This window comes from Podarcis gaigeae (assembly GCF_964106915.1).
Source record: "Podarcis gaigeae genome assembly, chromosome: 4".
In the NCBI taxonomy this organism is placed as follows: domain Eukaryota; kingdom Metazoa; phylum Chordata; class Lepidosauria; order Squamata; family Lacertidae; genus Podarcis; species Podarcis gaigeae.
Genome location: NC_139677.1, coordinates 84210939 through 84225521, shown reverse-complemented (window position 1 = coordinate 84225521; position 14583 = coordinate 84210939). Strand labels below are relative to the sequence as shown.

General features: G+C 42.6%; 1 pseudogene across 2 annotated transcripts; it reads right to left on the bottom strand.

Moving 5' to 3' along the window:
- Positions 1-5322: 5322 nt before the first annotated feature.
- On the bottom strand, positions 5323-13731 carry LOC310843736 (gap junction beta-2 protein pseudogene; annotated as a pseudogene). Of its 2 annotated transcripts, XR_014568686.1 has the most exons (3): positions 13603-13731; positions 6306-7585; positions 5323-6249 (listed from the first exon to the last, which is right to left on the bottom strand). The product of XR_014568686.1 is annotated as a gap junction beta-2 protein pseudogene (transcript). The 2 variants fall into 2 exon arrangements; XR_014568685.1 differs by having other exon boundaries at positions 5323-7585.
- Between the last annotated feature and the right edge of the window lie 852 nt (positions 13732-14583).

The window sequence follows — 14583 nt, the reverse complement described above, 5'->3', positions numbered from 1 at the left end:
AGCGGCTTTGGCTGGGTGGCTAAACCAGGTCTCAAAACCCTCGGGGAGTTAGGGACTTCCCCTGCAAGTGGCTCTGGTGGATTGAGCGGATGAGACCAATGGCGGGTCTCATGGTCAAGAAGGTGGTTTCTGCACATGCTGTAGAGCGAAGTGAGGGGGAGATGGGGCTCGTCCACCTGGGAATCCAAGGAGAAGGAAAACTCTGACCCTAAACCTCCGCTGCTTCTTTGGGAGAAGAAAAATCTAAGCAGCAAACCCTACGCAAATCCAGAGTGGAGTCCCTAAGGCGGTTGGATGGCACCTTGTACGCCTCCTTCTGGCAATTCCAGCAGCCAAGCTGGTGCCAAGCCTATTGTTCCGCTTTCCTTCGGACCACATCGGTGAGAATGAGACTTCACCCTCGGAGGCACACTCCACTGTCTCTTGAGACAGATGGATGTCGACAATACATTTCTATACCGCCCAATATCCAAGGATTACAGGGCGGTTTATGATCTAAAAGCACAAAAATATATAACATAGTAACAAGCAATAATAATACTAACCCCCCCCAGTTTAAAAGGCCATAGACCAGGCACCCCCAAACTCAGTCCTCTAGATGTTTTGGGACTACAACTCCCACCATCCCTAGCTAACAGGACCAGTGGTCAGAGATGATGGGAATTGTAGTCCCAAAACATCTGGAGAGCTGAGTTTGGGGATGCCTGCCATAGACTGTTTTATTAGCCAGAGGCCTGGGAGAAGAGGGATGTTTTTCACCGGCACTTAAAGATATGCAGCAAAGGCGCCAAGCAAGCCTCCCTGGGGAGAGCATGCTGCAAGCAGGGAGCCACCACAGAAAAGACCTGGTAATGGGAGTCCACCCTAAGCACTTCATTCCCAGGTGGGGATTAAATAACAAGTGAGGCCAATGATACGAGAATCAAGGCACCTCTTTTATTTCCCTGTGGGCACTTCAGGAACTGGAGCTCTCCCTGCCCCCAACACAGCATAAAGTTTTTATATATGTTTCAAACAAAGAGCTTTAAGCTAAGCTAACTTATTACAATATGCTGCAACAGGAGTCTGCATATTATACCCATATCTAATTATAAACACTACACACTTGTCTAGTTTAGTTATCTGGCTTTTTTGTTACTTTTCCTTTCATTACACTTTGCTTCTTGCTATATCTCTTAGCGACCCCTTGCTTTTATCCAACCTCTCCCATTCATCTTGTGAATGTCAAGTCATATAAACAGTGGCAGGCATTCTACACGCCTTGACTTCTTTTGCTTCCATAGAATTGTTAGTTGTGTGGGACCCCGAGGGTCATCTAGTCCAACCCCCTGCAATGCTATGTTTAAAATTAGAGCACAGTTTCAAAACTATTCCTCCACAGCCCCATTCCCATCTTGCTACCCTCCGGACCTCTTGTGGAAGATGCACACCACACAAAGAAGGACCTCAGTGGATGATCTCATGGTCCAGGTAGCTTCATATGGGGAGAGGCAGTCCTTGAGGTATTGTGACGCCAGTGGCGTAGCGTGGGTTGTCAGCACCTGGGGCAAGACAAGTAATTTGCACCCCCTAACCTGTGGATTTGCGCCCCCTAACCCATGGATTTGCGCCCCCTACCCCCAGATGTTGCGCCCGGTGCGGCCGGCCCCCCCTGCACCCCCCACGCTACGCCACTGTGTGACGCTGAGCCATTTGGTATTATAGGTCAAAAACAGCACTTTGAATTGGGCCCAGAAACTAATATTCATCCAGTGCAGTCACTGTGTAAGCAGAGGGATTGAGAAAGCTAGAAGGGAAGTGTCTTAATCACTTATCTGAGTGCTCATTTGGCCAGCCTTATCCAGAGTTCAATGTACAGTGGTACCTTTGGTTGCGAACGGGATATGTTCTGGAGGCCCATTCACAACATGAACAGAACGCAACCCGCAGCGGCGCATCTGCACACATGCAGATTGTGATTCGCCGCTTCTGCGCATGCTTGTGACATCATTTTGTGCGTCTGTGCATGTGCAAGCAGCGAAACCCGGAGGTAACCCTTTCCGGTACTTCTGGGTCGCTACGGGACGTAACCTGAAAAAACGTAACATGAAGCAAACATAACATGAGGTATGACTGTAGTAGCAACAGCTTTGCTGTGACCCACCTGTGGGTCCTGACACACTGCTTGAAGACCTATGACCTAGATGCTGCTAGATTGGGAGGCGCAAATGACCCTGGATACATTCTACAGAGACATGTGCTCCCCTGTCTGCTCCTGCTTCTGGGGAGTGTCCCTCAAGATAAGGTAATAAGGCAGGAGCCAGATTCTCAAACCCTGCCTTGTATATGGTGGGGCCTCTTTGGTCACAAGGGCCTTTTGTATGTTGCTGGACCGTCCTCAACACATCACCTTCCACAGCATGCACTTTGATGAAGTATCTCACTTCCGTCTTGTGGAATGAAGACCCAAAGAAGGGTTTAACTACAGTGGTGGTTTCTTTATGTAGGTGGGGAAAACCGTTAGTCAACATGAGGGTGTCTGGACGGGGTTGGGAAGGTAAGGAGAAGTGAATCAGAACCTTCAGTAGTACTGAAGAGGGGAGTACGAGTCCCACCTCAATCCCAACTTTTTCCAGAGTGTATTGGGAGCCTAGCCATGGATGGCCTCTGAGGTCCTGCCTTGGGTGTGTTCTAGTAAGCCCCCTCTGTTCAGTGAGTCTTCATCCCTAGTGTGCTTGACACTGAAGCCTATGGCTTTTGGAATTAATATAGATTGCGAATGGTGCTCATAAACAGCAGGTGGCAGTATGACAATTCAAAACACTTAGGCCGTGTTTTAAAAGTTGCAAAACTGTAGGAATCAGAAGCCAATAGCTGGAAGAGAAACATAGCCAGATGTTTAAAGAAGTGTGATGTTATAATTTTGAAGTGGGAAAAGACTTGGTAAAACTACATGTGTTAATCTGTGGCCAAATAAATAAGTGAATAAGTAAGTTGTGGTTATGATTGATTTGGGTTGTCAGACTACCCCACCTACAAATTGCAATCAATTGTTTGATTGTTGATTGTTGTTAGCCGCCCTGAGCCCGGCTTCGGCTGGGGAGGGCGGGATATAAATAAAATTTATTATTATTATTATTATTACAAATGCAGACAAAGTTCAACTGTTGAGAAAGACATAGAGAAGAAGAAGAATAGCTTTTCCATATTATTAATTTTAGTGCAATAATTGTACAGTTTTAACTCAATTGATTCTCTCTCCCCTCTTTTAAAATAATAGGATCAAGGGAGGGATCTCACATTAACCATGCGTCACATAGTTTGAGGTGATACTTCATCAGTTTCACCCTAACATGGACAGCTATTACAATTGTCAATACTGTCTTTTGGCTAGAAATAGTTAACAATGGTGCTAATTGATATTTGTGTAGCATGTTGAAGGCATTTCACATGCATGAAGACCATGCGAAAGGATCATTTAAAAAAATAATTGTTAAAGGCACACTATGTAGTCTTTGTGGATAAGTAAGCAGAGCATAGGCATAGCAAGTTTGGGTGGTTTCTGCAAGTTTACATAAGATGTTTGTACAGAATGAAATCTGATATTTGAAACAAGAGGTGGCAAGTCAGTTCAGTGCAACTCACTAAGGGCTGTGAGAATCTTGAGATTTAGTTTCATATTTTTTTAAAAGCAACTTTCTTTTCCTTGTGATTGTGGCAGCAAAGTGTAATGATTGCATGTTTGAAAGGTTCAAACAAAAAGTTCTGTTTCAAATGTCGCAGATTCTAAGTCTCAGTATATTCTTATCATGAATAAATGTTGTAGCTGTTGTTGCACGCCACCCCAGTGGTGCGAGATTCCAGGGGTTCCCGGCGTTCACCCAGGGATTGTGTTTCCTTTAGGAAATGAAACAGTGGAGACTGTGGTGTCTTTATGATATATGGTTTATTTGCACATATATACAACCTGACCCTATGATTGAGAGGTTCACAGCATCAGCACCCCAAAAGAGTATTGTTTCTCCTATAGCCACAGCCTTGGGTTAAAACAGAAATCAACCACCATACTTGGACCCTGTCTCTTTAGCAACCTGCAACCTTTTCTCCTATATGTCACACCACAGCCAACCCTAAGGACTCTGCTTCAAACTCTCACATTGCCTCCTAACTCATAGCTGGCCCCCACCCCTTTTTCTTAATGGCCCATCATCTTTCCCTTTGTTCTTTCTTAATGGCTCATCTCCCAGGCAATTACTTCAAGAGGAAGCCAGCCTCGATCCAGGGGTTCAGGAGGCTTGATTAATTTATAAAACTTACTGGGTCCAGGACTTTATGGGAATCTTGCGCTTAGTTCTTGGCATCTCCAGTTTAAAATTACTTAGGGGGCAGGGAAGGGAAAGCCTAAGCACATGGAGAACTTCTCCCCGACAGAGTAGGTGATACAAGACTAAATGGAGCACTGGTCTGACTCCGTATAAAGGTCACAAGCCAAGTTCCAAGGTGTGTTCTGGTCAGTGGCGTAGCATGGGGGGTGCAGGGGGGGCCGGCCGCACTGGGCGCAACATCTGGGGGTTAGGGGGCGCAAATCCACGGGTTAGGGGGCGCAAATCCACGAGTTAGGGGGTGCAAATTACTTGCCTTGCCCCGGGTGCTGACAACCCACGCTACGCCACTGGTTCTGGTCACTCCTCTGATTGTAGGTCAGATTATGTGGGTGTTTTTGAGGGTATTGTTTAAGGCGGCATTTCAGCAAAATTTAGCTTACAGCAACTGGGGCAGCTCAAATATTTGGTTGCATGCCCTTGCCAGTTCCATTGATCCATATTTCCCCAGTACTTAACACCTGGCATGCTATACATGCTGATCAATAAAGTCCCTGGGAAGGTCACATAACTTAATAGTTTATGTGATACTGAGGCATGCCCTATGATACCTTTTCTGTGCTTTAAATACTTAAAAAATGAAGGCAATACCCACTGATCCACCCACCCCAGCAAATTTTTCCAGCCCCTCAAGACCCTGCTGGGGTGTACAAAGCCCAAAACCGTGAAGGGAATGTCAACTGCCTACTCCTCAGTCATTATTTGATGAGTAAAAGGCAGCATTGACAGCTGAGCCTGTATGTGTGCATGTGAGAGAGTATGGGGTGACCACATTTGTCTCTTGTAATAATGAGAGTGTTTAAGCAATTCGTTTGAACTATTTACAAAACTAGTGACCTATTTATAAATTTGAAATGTCCATATTTGCAGGCGTTCTGCACTGTTACAAGTGGCACTATATTTTCCACTCACTTTTGGTATAAACATAGCATACCCACAAACCCTTCAAGTAACAAAACTGAAGGCATGACAAATGTGATTTATTTATGAGTACAGGATAATTAGGAAAAAAGTGTCACTCATACAAATAATATATTTTGTAATACTGACCATTGAGTAGCAGAATGTTCTTTTGGCAGTCATTCATTCAATTGCGCATTCAACAAGCAGAAGCATGAAACACACCAAAGTTCCTGTTTGTCATAGTTGGATTAAGGATGTTCTCAGGGAGACAGAATTACTTGTTCTAGCTAATCCTGATATATCTTTGTGCTTTCCTGAAACTGCTCAGTACAATAATTTCTTCCAAAACGGTGTCACTATATATATATATATATATATATATATATATATATATATACACACATACATACAGAACTTTTTAAAGGACAGAATTGGCTTTCTTCCTACATCAAGTGAAAGGCACATTTTAAATAGTAACAAAGTAGTGGCAGAACTCAGCTATAGTTTCTCCACAATTTATTCACATAGGCAGCTCTTATGTGGTGTGCCCAGTTCTGTTGCCACCAGATTAATAAAAACCAAGAATATTATAGCACATTAAAGACTAACAGACTTTATCATACCACAGGTTTTCACAGACTGGAGTCCGTTTCATCAGAGGCATGGAACTGTGTGCATCTGAAGCACACTCTAGTCCACCAAAACTTACGCCGAGTGTGGTGATCAAAACTGTTACAGAGCAATTTGATGGCATTTACATCTCAACAAAGGGAAATGCATATTAAATATACGATTTTTAGAGCTTCAAGTCCCATTAAACCCTGGTAAGGATTATGTAAGGCAGTCGGGGTTTGCACAGCATGTTCAAGAGTGGCTGTTTGCAGATGTAATATGGCTAAACTGTGGTTTAGTGTGCTGTGTAAGAGCAAATGAGAAAAACTCTCCTGTATCAGACTAAAGGCTTATGTAGCCCTACATCCTATTTCTAGACACCTATGTGAAGCACATAGGTTGGGCATGAGCATCATAGCCCTGTCCCACTGTTCCCCCACAAATGATATTCAGAGGAGGCAGGCTGCCTCCGATTATGGAAGTGAGTGAGCCTTGAGTTTGCTCTCCTCCTCTGGAAGGAAATCAGAAGCATTCAGTATTGTTTTCAACTAACCATGGTCTGTTGTTAAATTTAGACTGGGACAAACTGTGGTTGGTTTTAACTATGGTTTGTATAAACATGCCAACTTCAAACCATGATTTATCTGAATAAACCAGGTTTGTAAATCATAGCTAAAACTAACTGCAGTAAGTTGAGGGGGTAAAGTAATTAGGGAAATAATTGTTACTTATCCTGAGTCCTGAGAATAAAAACACCTGATAAAGAATCATGATGTTTGAGGCTGTGCGCGCTTCTCGCCCAAAGGAGCAAAAAAGGAGCTGTTTAATAATCAAAATACTAGCTTTGTAATTAGATGTATTTGGGTATTATCAGCCTGTACTGATAAAAGAATTCCTGCACTGTGGGTTAAATAAGATGGACTCCCACTATTTAGAAGGTGTGTAATTTACTATAGTTTAATTAAAAACAGATGAGCTTTTAAGCAAATACATGACATACAAACGTCTAATGATTGGGCAGTGGCTTCTTGGGCTGAGACTTCTTCATGCAAGACTTTAGTATCAAATAAGACAACTCAAGTACATTTAGGAGCATGCAAATGCCTGACACAGCCAGCATGAAAATAGTAAATACAGTTTTCTCAGTGGGACGAGAAATAAAGCAATCTACTGTATTTGGGCAAGGAAAATCAGTGCATTTCACTACACGAGGCATACGGTACCCATCGTACATGTGATAAAATATGTACATGAATGTCGCTTCGAAGATAATTCGGAAGAAGAGGCTGCTGGTGTATGTCCACCATAAGGGTCCTTCGATGTGGAACTTCTGGGTTTTCAGACTTTCAAGGTCGATTTTCTCCCCATGTCGGTATTTCCGTTTCTTCTCGTGCCTTCTGTAGGCAACATGCATTGCCACCAGAAGGGCAGGGGTAGACACAAAGATAAGCTGGAGAGCCCAAAGTCTAATATGGGAAACTGGGAAATAATCATCATAGCAGGTATTTTTGCACCCAGGTTGTAGAGTGTTACAAGTGAAATCTGACTGTTCGTCTCCCCAGACATTTTCTGCAGCCACCACAAGGATCATGACACGGAAAATGAAGAGGACAGTGAGCCATATCTTCCCAATGCTGGTTGAGTGTTTGTTTACACCTCCTAAAATGGATTGGAGGGTTCCCCACATGGTGGCTTGTGCCTTCTTTAGCCTATTAAGACAAAGGAAAAGAAAAAAGAAAAAGCCAAATGATTAATTATTCTATTCCTTCACAAATGAGGAGGTCCTCTGCTGCTAGTACAGACAAGTTGTAAGCAGATGGGCAGAACAATTCTGAGATGTTTTGGCTTCTTTCTCCCCCACCCATTCTGGAAAATGAATGTTCAAACTTGATATACATCTATCCATTCAAAGGAGGACAGTGACATTAAAACGCTGACATAATTAAAGGGGTGGTTAAACCAGAGTTCCTTATGCAGAGACTTATTTTGGCATGGGAGTATGTTGATGGTATGCAGTGAATTTATACAACTAGGATTCACATATAAATGGAGCCCATATCTTAGCTCCAGCATATTCTTCTGTTCTGCCCTTATAGAAATAGCTTTAAACGAGGTGCTGTTAGCCCATTGGCCTAAATATTGGGAAATAATTGAAAAAATTGGAGACAATTGGAGGCTGCTAAGTTTGGAGAAATTGAAAACTAAGGTACGAGATTGGCTGCACTATGCGCAAATTCAAGAGGTATTCAAAATAGATAAAAAAGTTGGATTCCAGGTGGAAAAATCGAAACTGGAGATTGAATTGTTAGAGCCAAAAAGTAAACTACTTTCGAGAATGTATAACTTGCTGCTTAAGTGGAATACACAGGATGAGACAGTCAAATCCGCCATGATAAAATGGGCTCAGGATGTGGGGCATAACATTATGTTTGCAGACTGGGAAAGGTTATGGAACACCGGTTTGAAATTCACGGCTTGCACTGCCTTGAAGGAAAATATTATGAAAATGGTATACCGGTGGTACATGACCCCAGTCAAGTTAGCTAAGATATATCATCTGTCTGACAACAAATGTTGGAAATGTGGAGAGGCGGAAGGGACATTCTTTCATCTCTGGTGGACCTGCCCGAAAGTGAAGGCCTTCTGGGAAATGATCCATAATGAACTAAAAAAGGTACTGAGATTTACCTTACCTAAAAAACCAGAGGCCTTCCTTCTGGGCATGGTGGACCAGAGAGTGTTTAAGAAGGACAGAATCTTTTTTATGTATGCTACCACAGCAGCAAGGATCCTGATTGCAAAATATTGGAAGACACAAGATTTACCCACGCTGGAGGAATGGCAATCGCAGTTGATGGACTATATGGAACTGGCTGAAATGACTGGCAGAATCCGAGACGCGGGAGAAGAAACAACTGAGGAGGACTGGGAAAAGTTTAAGGACTATTTGAAAAAACATTATAAGCTGTATGAATGTTAAAAAATGCACCTTTCAGGAAATTCTAGCTTCAGCAAATGTAAGTTAATGATATGAAAATTAAGACACAAGAATTCAGAGGTAAAATAATGAAACAACTTTATTGTGTTTAATACAAAATATATAAGAATTGAGCTACAGTAAAATTGAAAATAGGGAACATGATAAAATGGAAGTTACAATAAGTTTTGAAATAAGTTAACAAATTGCTGATGCTTTATAAGACAGAGAACGCAGGGTTCGGAGGATGTGGGGAAGTTCTATAGAATAGATGGAAAAAGAATATGGAAACTTGTTACTTATACCCTATCTTCTTATAACCACTCTTTATTCTTTTTTCTGTATTTTTAAAAAAGCAATAAAAAATGTTTATAAAAAAAAAAAAAATAAACGAGGTGCTGTTAAAGGCTGGTTAGGTTATAATTAAACTAAAATTTGCCATCCTATGGCAACTTTAGTTTACAAGATGACTTAAGATGTATGTACAGGCAGCCTGCTACTTGTGTCCATTTAACTAGTGCGCATTCAGGGGAAGAGAGGGGAAGGGAGTGGGAACACCTGTGGTCACTGCAACTCATTAACCTAAACTATGGTTTGACATTACAGTGGTATCTTGGGTTACATATGCTTCAGGTTACAGACTCCGCTAACCCAGAAATAGTACCTCGGGTTGAGAACTTTGCTTCAGGGTGAGAACAGAAATTGCACAGCGGCAGCAGGAGGCCCTATTAACTAGAGTGGTGCTTCAGGTATACCCGAGGTACTACTGTGTATCTGAACTGGGTCAGAGGGAGAGGTGCAGCTATTCAGCAATGGAAGTTATTGTTATCATTAAAAAAACCAAGATACTACATTTTAATGGCATGAAAGAATCTTGCTGTAACTGCAATCGCTGTATCATCACTTATCAACGAGGACCATTCTCTGCTATTAGCGCAGATCTACACCACAGATGTAAACAGATTTAGTAATCATCCTCTGTCCTCAGAAAACCCAAGAAACTTAAGGTGTGATGGGGAGTAGGGGGTGTCAAGATACATGTATGTAACAGTACCGTCAACAAACCTTGACTGCCAAGATTCCTTGACGGAAGAACCCCAAGCAACAGCAGGAGAGGAGTAGCCAGAACAACAGCAAAACAGGTAAAACTTCTGCCACCAGCTCCCTGCTTTGCTTGGCTTCCCCCTGAAGGAAGGTGAGAGATGCCAGACCATCCCGGAAGACCCTGGACCCACTCACCATTGATTTGCAGGAAGCGACCTGCCTTCTGGGTGAAGTGAGCACCTTGAATTGGGCCCAGAAATGAACTGGTAACCAGTGGGGGAGTTGTTGACTCCATGTGAATTGTCATCTGGGCTAGGGAAGAGGGTTGAGGTTTTGTCTTATCTGCTGGTTAGTTGATGGGAGTATTGCCTTGTTTTTTTGTTTCAGTATTGCAAATGGTTTTTTATTACTATGTAGGGGCTGCTTTGTGGTTTTTGTTTTCCCATATGATGAATGAAATATTAGCATATATGATTTCCCCTTTTTTATCATATGATGTATTTGCACGTCTTTTTCTTTAATATTACAGTAGTTGCTTGGAGACCTTTGGGTGACAGGCAACTAATCAGCTAAAATATTTATTAATCTGGGTTTTTTATATTAAAATAACACAACCTGATATAATTTTATAGTTAGATATGCCTGTCAAACAACACCTTTGGGTTCATTTCTGGTGACCCTCAATTCTAATTTTTTGTTGATATTGCTAATTAAGGTCAAACTCATTTTTAAGCTTCATTTTCATTGGAGATGCCTGCATGCTGGTTTTGGCAGTTCACAAATAGAAATAAATCCAAATGTGTGTGTCCAATTATGCAGCTTTCCTATTCTAAGAGTGTGTTGGCATAGTACTATACAAACAAATAATGTGGTTTAGTAAAGCCTTAACAAGCAAGGCCAAGCTGACTTACAAGAAGACAGAACTCCAACATGTTATAACATAACCCTTGACATGGTAGCTTTCATTACACCCACTAACCCTAAGAAAAAAGTTGATAGATTTTGCTGATGTAATGAGGAGTTGCAGAATCAAGATGAAAAGATGGATAAAATTACCGGTATTTCTTTTCCTACTAATCACCCTCCTCCCTGTAGGATTTGATTTGAAAGCTGCACGGATTTATTTCTTTAAAACAAATCATTTATATGTTTTCCAATAACCAAGGTCTCGGGTTTTCCTATAACCAAGTTCAATAAGAAACCACACCAAACTCTGTGACCACAAATCAAATACACTTCTGCTAACCATTAAACAAGATGAAGACTTTCACCCCTATTAATTCAATTCAAACAAAGCATTCAACAAAAAGAAAAAAGGATAAATATCAAGTGTTTTGCTCTTCTATTATATAGATCAGTGGTTCCTAATTGGTGGTTTGTGGACCTGAGGGAATCTGCACCCCATTCACATAGCAAAAACTACCATAGAGGTATCAGCATTTTCAAAGGAAGGGGGTCCATGTCTTGCCTTTGGAAAAACAGGGAGTCCACAGGACTTAGCTAACTGGAAACCACTGATATTTTTTGCCAGTATTGCAAAATGTGAACTGACACAACAAATTCCATCTATCGTGTAAGCCTAATGTGTAACTGATGTAGACTCTTAAGGTTGCATTCAACTAAGACAAGACTAAGTAGGGTAGACCCATTGAAAATAATGAACCTATGTTAATCATGCCCATTAATTTGAATGGCTCTGTGTTGAGTAGGGCTAACATTGGATAGAACTCTTACCTATGAAGATTTTCTCTTACCTATGAAGGTTGCAATCCTGTATAAATTCACATGAGATTAAACATCATTGAGCTCGATTGCTTTTTAGTGAAATGTATAGGATTGCATTGTAAAACAGCAGTCCTGCACATACTGTACTGGAAAATACTCATTTGACAGACACGGTCCTATGTATGTCTGCTCAGAAGATACCTTTGAGTAAATCATTTTCTCAATTCATCTACTATTCTAGAAACCTTAAGGTAAAAGGTTGGGTATATTAATATTAATACTACTAATGAATATTGCATCTTAAAGGTGAAAAATTAATCAGGCAACTGCAGCATCCCTCATGCAGAATTCTGCATCTACATGGATCACTGTGAGTGAAGGGGCAAATGGTTATCTAGGACTCCACATCAAATCCATTTCTTCCTCCACTGTATGGAGAGGTTATATTGCAGATATTAAATATGTCATTCTTTCTGCATAAACTGTTAGATATCATTTTGAAATTACATCCCTGTATAAAATACAAATGGTTAGCATATGGAAATCACGGAATGTTTCTCCGTCTGCGTCTCTCACCCTTTCTGTCTTCAGCGGTATTATTTCCACTGGAATAATATGGCGGGGGAAGATAATAGAAGAAAAACACATGTAAACATGAGGATAGAATGGCATATGAAATATTAATTAAAATTTCAGCTATGAGGCTTTTTTAAACTGGAGAGATGTTTTATGAGTTTTGATTTCAGGGATCACTTTCTTGCCCCAGGAGGAAGAAAAAATGGGCGTTCCTAGTTCCGTGAGAATTTTACAGGCATTTTCATGACTTAATATTAAGGGAAGTTGTTGAAGCATGTTAACGCTTTAGTCACCCAAGAAAGAAATCACAGATTGTATTGAAGAGAGCTATTGAGAAGTAATATATCCCAAACATTCATTGAATAGTGAATGAAAGCAGTTCTTAGTTACTTCAATGTGAAATGATTTGAGTAGGCCACCTCTGAATATGACAAACGTTTGGTTATCACACTTCATATTTAAGGTGCCACAGGATGTCTTGAAAAACTAGTCCTCCTTCTTTTTTGTACTAAGGTCTCTTAGAAGATGAAAATAAGCATCTTACAGGACAAATCCTACCCTTTCCTCACATGTTATGATTGTACCAGAAAACTGAAACTATTATTTTAAAATCAACATTACAAAAATCCCAGAGTTACATGGCATGACCATGTTGCTAACTTTGTATGATAATGTTTCACCATAATGGTGGGGCTGGACTTCACAGCTGGTTAGTAAAAGACAGCATGTGGCTATTAACTCCCAGCTGTAAGTTGTAGACTTTGGCCTTAACATGATGCTGAGTCTTTCAAGAGAAAGACCTCTTTTCCTGGCAGAACCTAAGCACTGGGAACCCAGCGAAGAGTCTGGACTACAGCCAACATCCTGGCAAAAGAAAGATCGTAACATCTTGTGCATCTCACAAAACCGAATGGGGGAAAAAAACGTGTGGAGGGACTTGTTCCCCCAATGTTGTCTGTATTTCTGCTTTATCTCTCACACACAAACAAACGCGCGGAGCGGTCAGACTCCGCATGGTATTCATTCAGCCGCTCCTTTCACTTGAACCCCTCACAGAAATCCTGCAGAGCTGAAAAGGGACCTCCAGGGTCATCTAGTCCAACCCCCGCAATGCAGCAACCCTGCCCACAGCGAGACCGACCCCTTTCATACGTCCTATAAGCCTAGCAAGCCGAATACACCAAAGTCCGGACTCTGCTGCCCTGCGAAACGCAACCTTCTGATTCCTCTTGATCTTTTAAAACGCGCGCACAGCGTTTTAACCCCATTCCCTCTCCACCCCATGGAAGTGCCAGGCGCGGACATTTCCATTCACATCGGCTGGAGGCTTCATCTCAACCTAAATCTTCCCTTCCCGCAAGGGGGGAGAAAGCATCGCCCCTGCAACAGCAGCAGCCCCATCACCTCGCTCAGCTCGGCGCGCGGGAGAAGAAACCGGTCCAGCTGCGTCCCCCCGCTTCCTGGCGAGGTCCAGAGAGCGCCGCTTGCTCGTAGGCTGCCTAGTTTCGTCGCCGCCGCCTCGGCAGCTTTGAGGGAGGCTCCTTCCTGTTCCCGGGCAGATGCTCTTTAGCGACGCCTTCGGCAGGCGCGGCTGCAAGGAATGAGGCGGGAAGAGCCCGTGTGGGCAAGGCGGGAGGAGGCGCCACCGTCGAAGAAATGGTTGCGACGCGGCCCCTTCCCGCCCTCCGACGACGCCTCCGCAGCGCTTTCACTTCTTCCCCTTCGCTTCTTGCCAGGGCTCCTGAGTTGGCAACAGCAGCACGGCAGGTAGAAATTCAACATGTGATGGGCACTGCCATTCAAACAGTGTTTGTGCGCACCGTGTCATGTGATTGATAATAATCATAATAATCATAATAATCATAATAATCATAATAATCATAATAATAATAAAAAATTATTTATATCCCGCCCTCTCCAGCTTCCTCAGGGAGGGAATCAAATTGGCTCCATGCCAAAGGCCAGGTGGAACAACTCTGTCTTACAGGCCCTGCGGAAAGAAATCAGATCCCGCAGGGCCCTGGTCTCATGAGGCAGAGCGTTCCACCAGGCCAGAGCCAATGTTGAGAAGGCCCTGGCTCTGGTTGAGGCTAATCTAACTTCCTTAGGGCCCGAGACCACTAGGGTGTTGCTATTTATGGACATTAAGGTCCTCCTTGGGGCATACCAGGAGATATGTGGGGCGGGGCTTACCTGACACCCCCCCCCCCAATATTTTTATCCACCATACAGGGTGTAATAATGGGGAAAGCATCTATTGATGAAATTCCACTGCCTGCCTGTCACAGTGCTATTACAACCACTGGGGTCAGAGGTGGATTGAGGGGAGCACAACCGGTTTGGGTGCCAAGGATGCCAACTTGAATAAAATATGGGGGGCAGGTA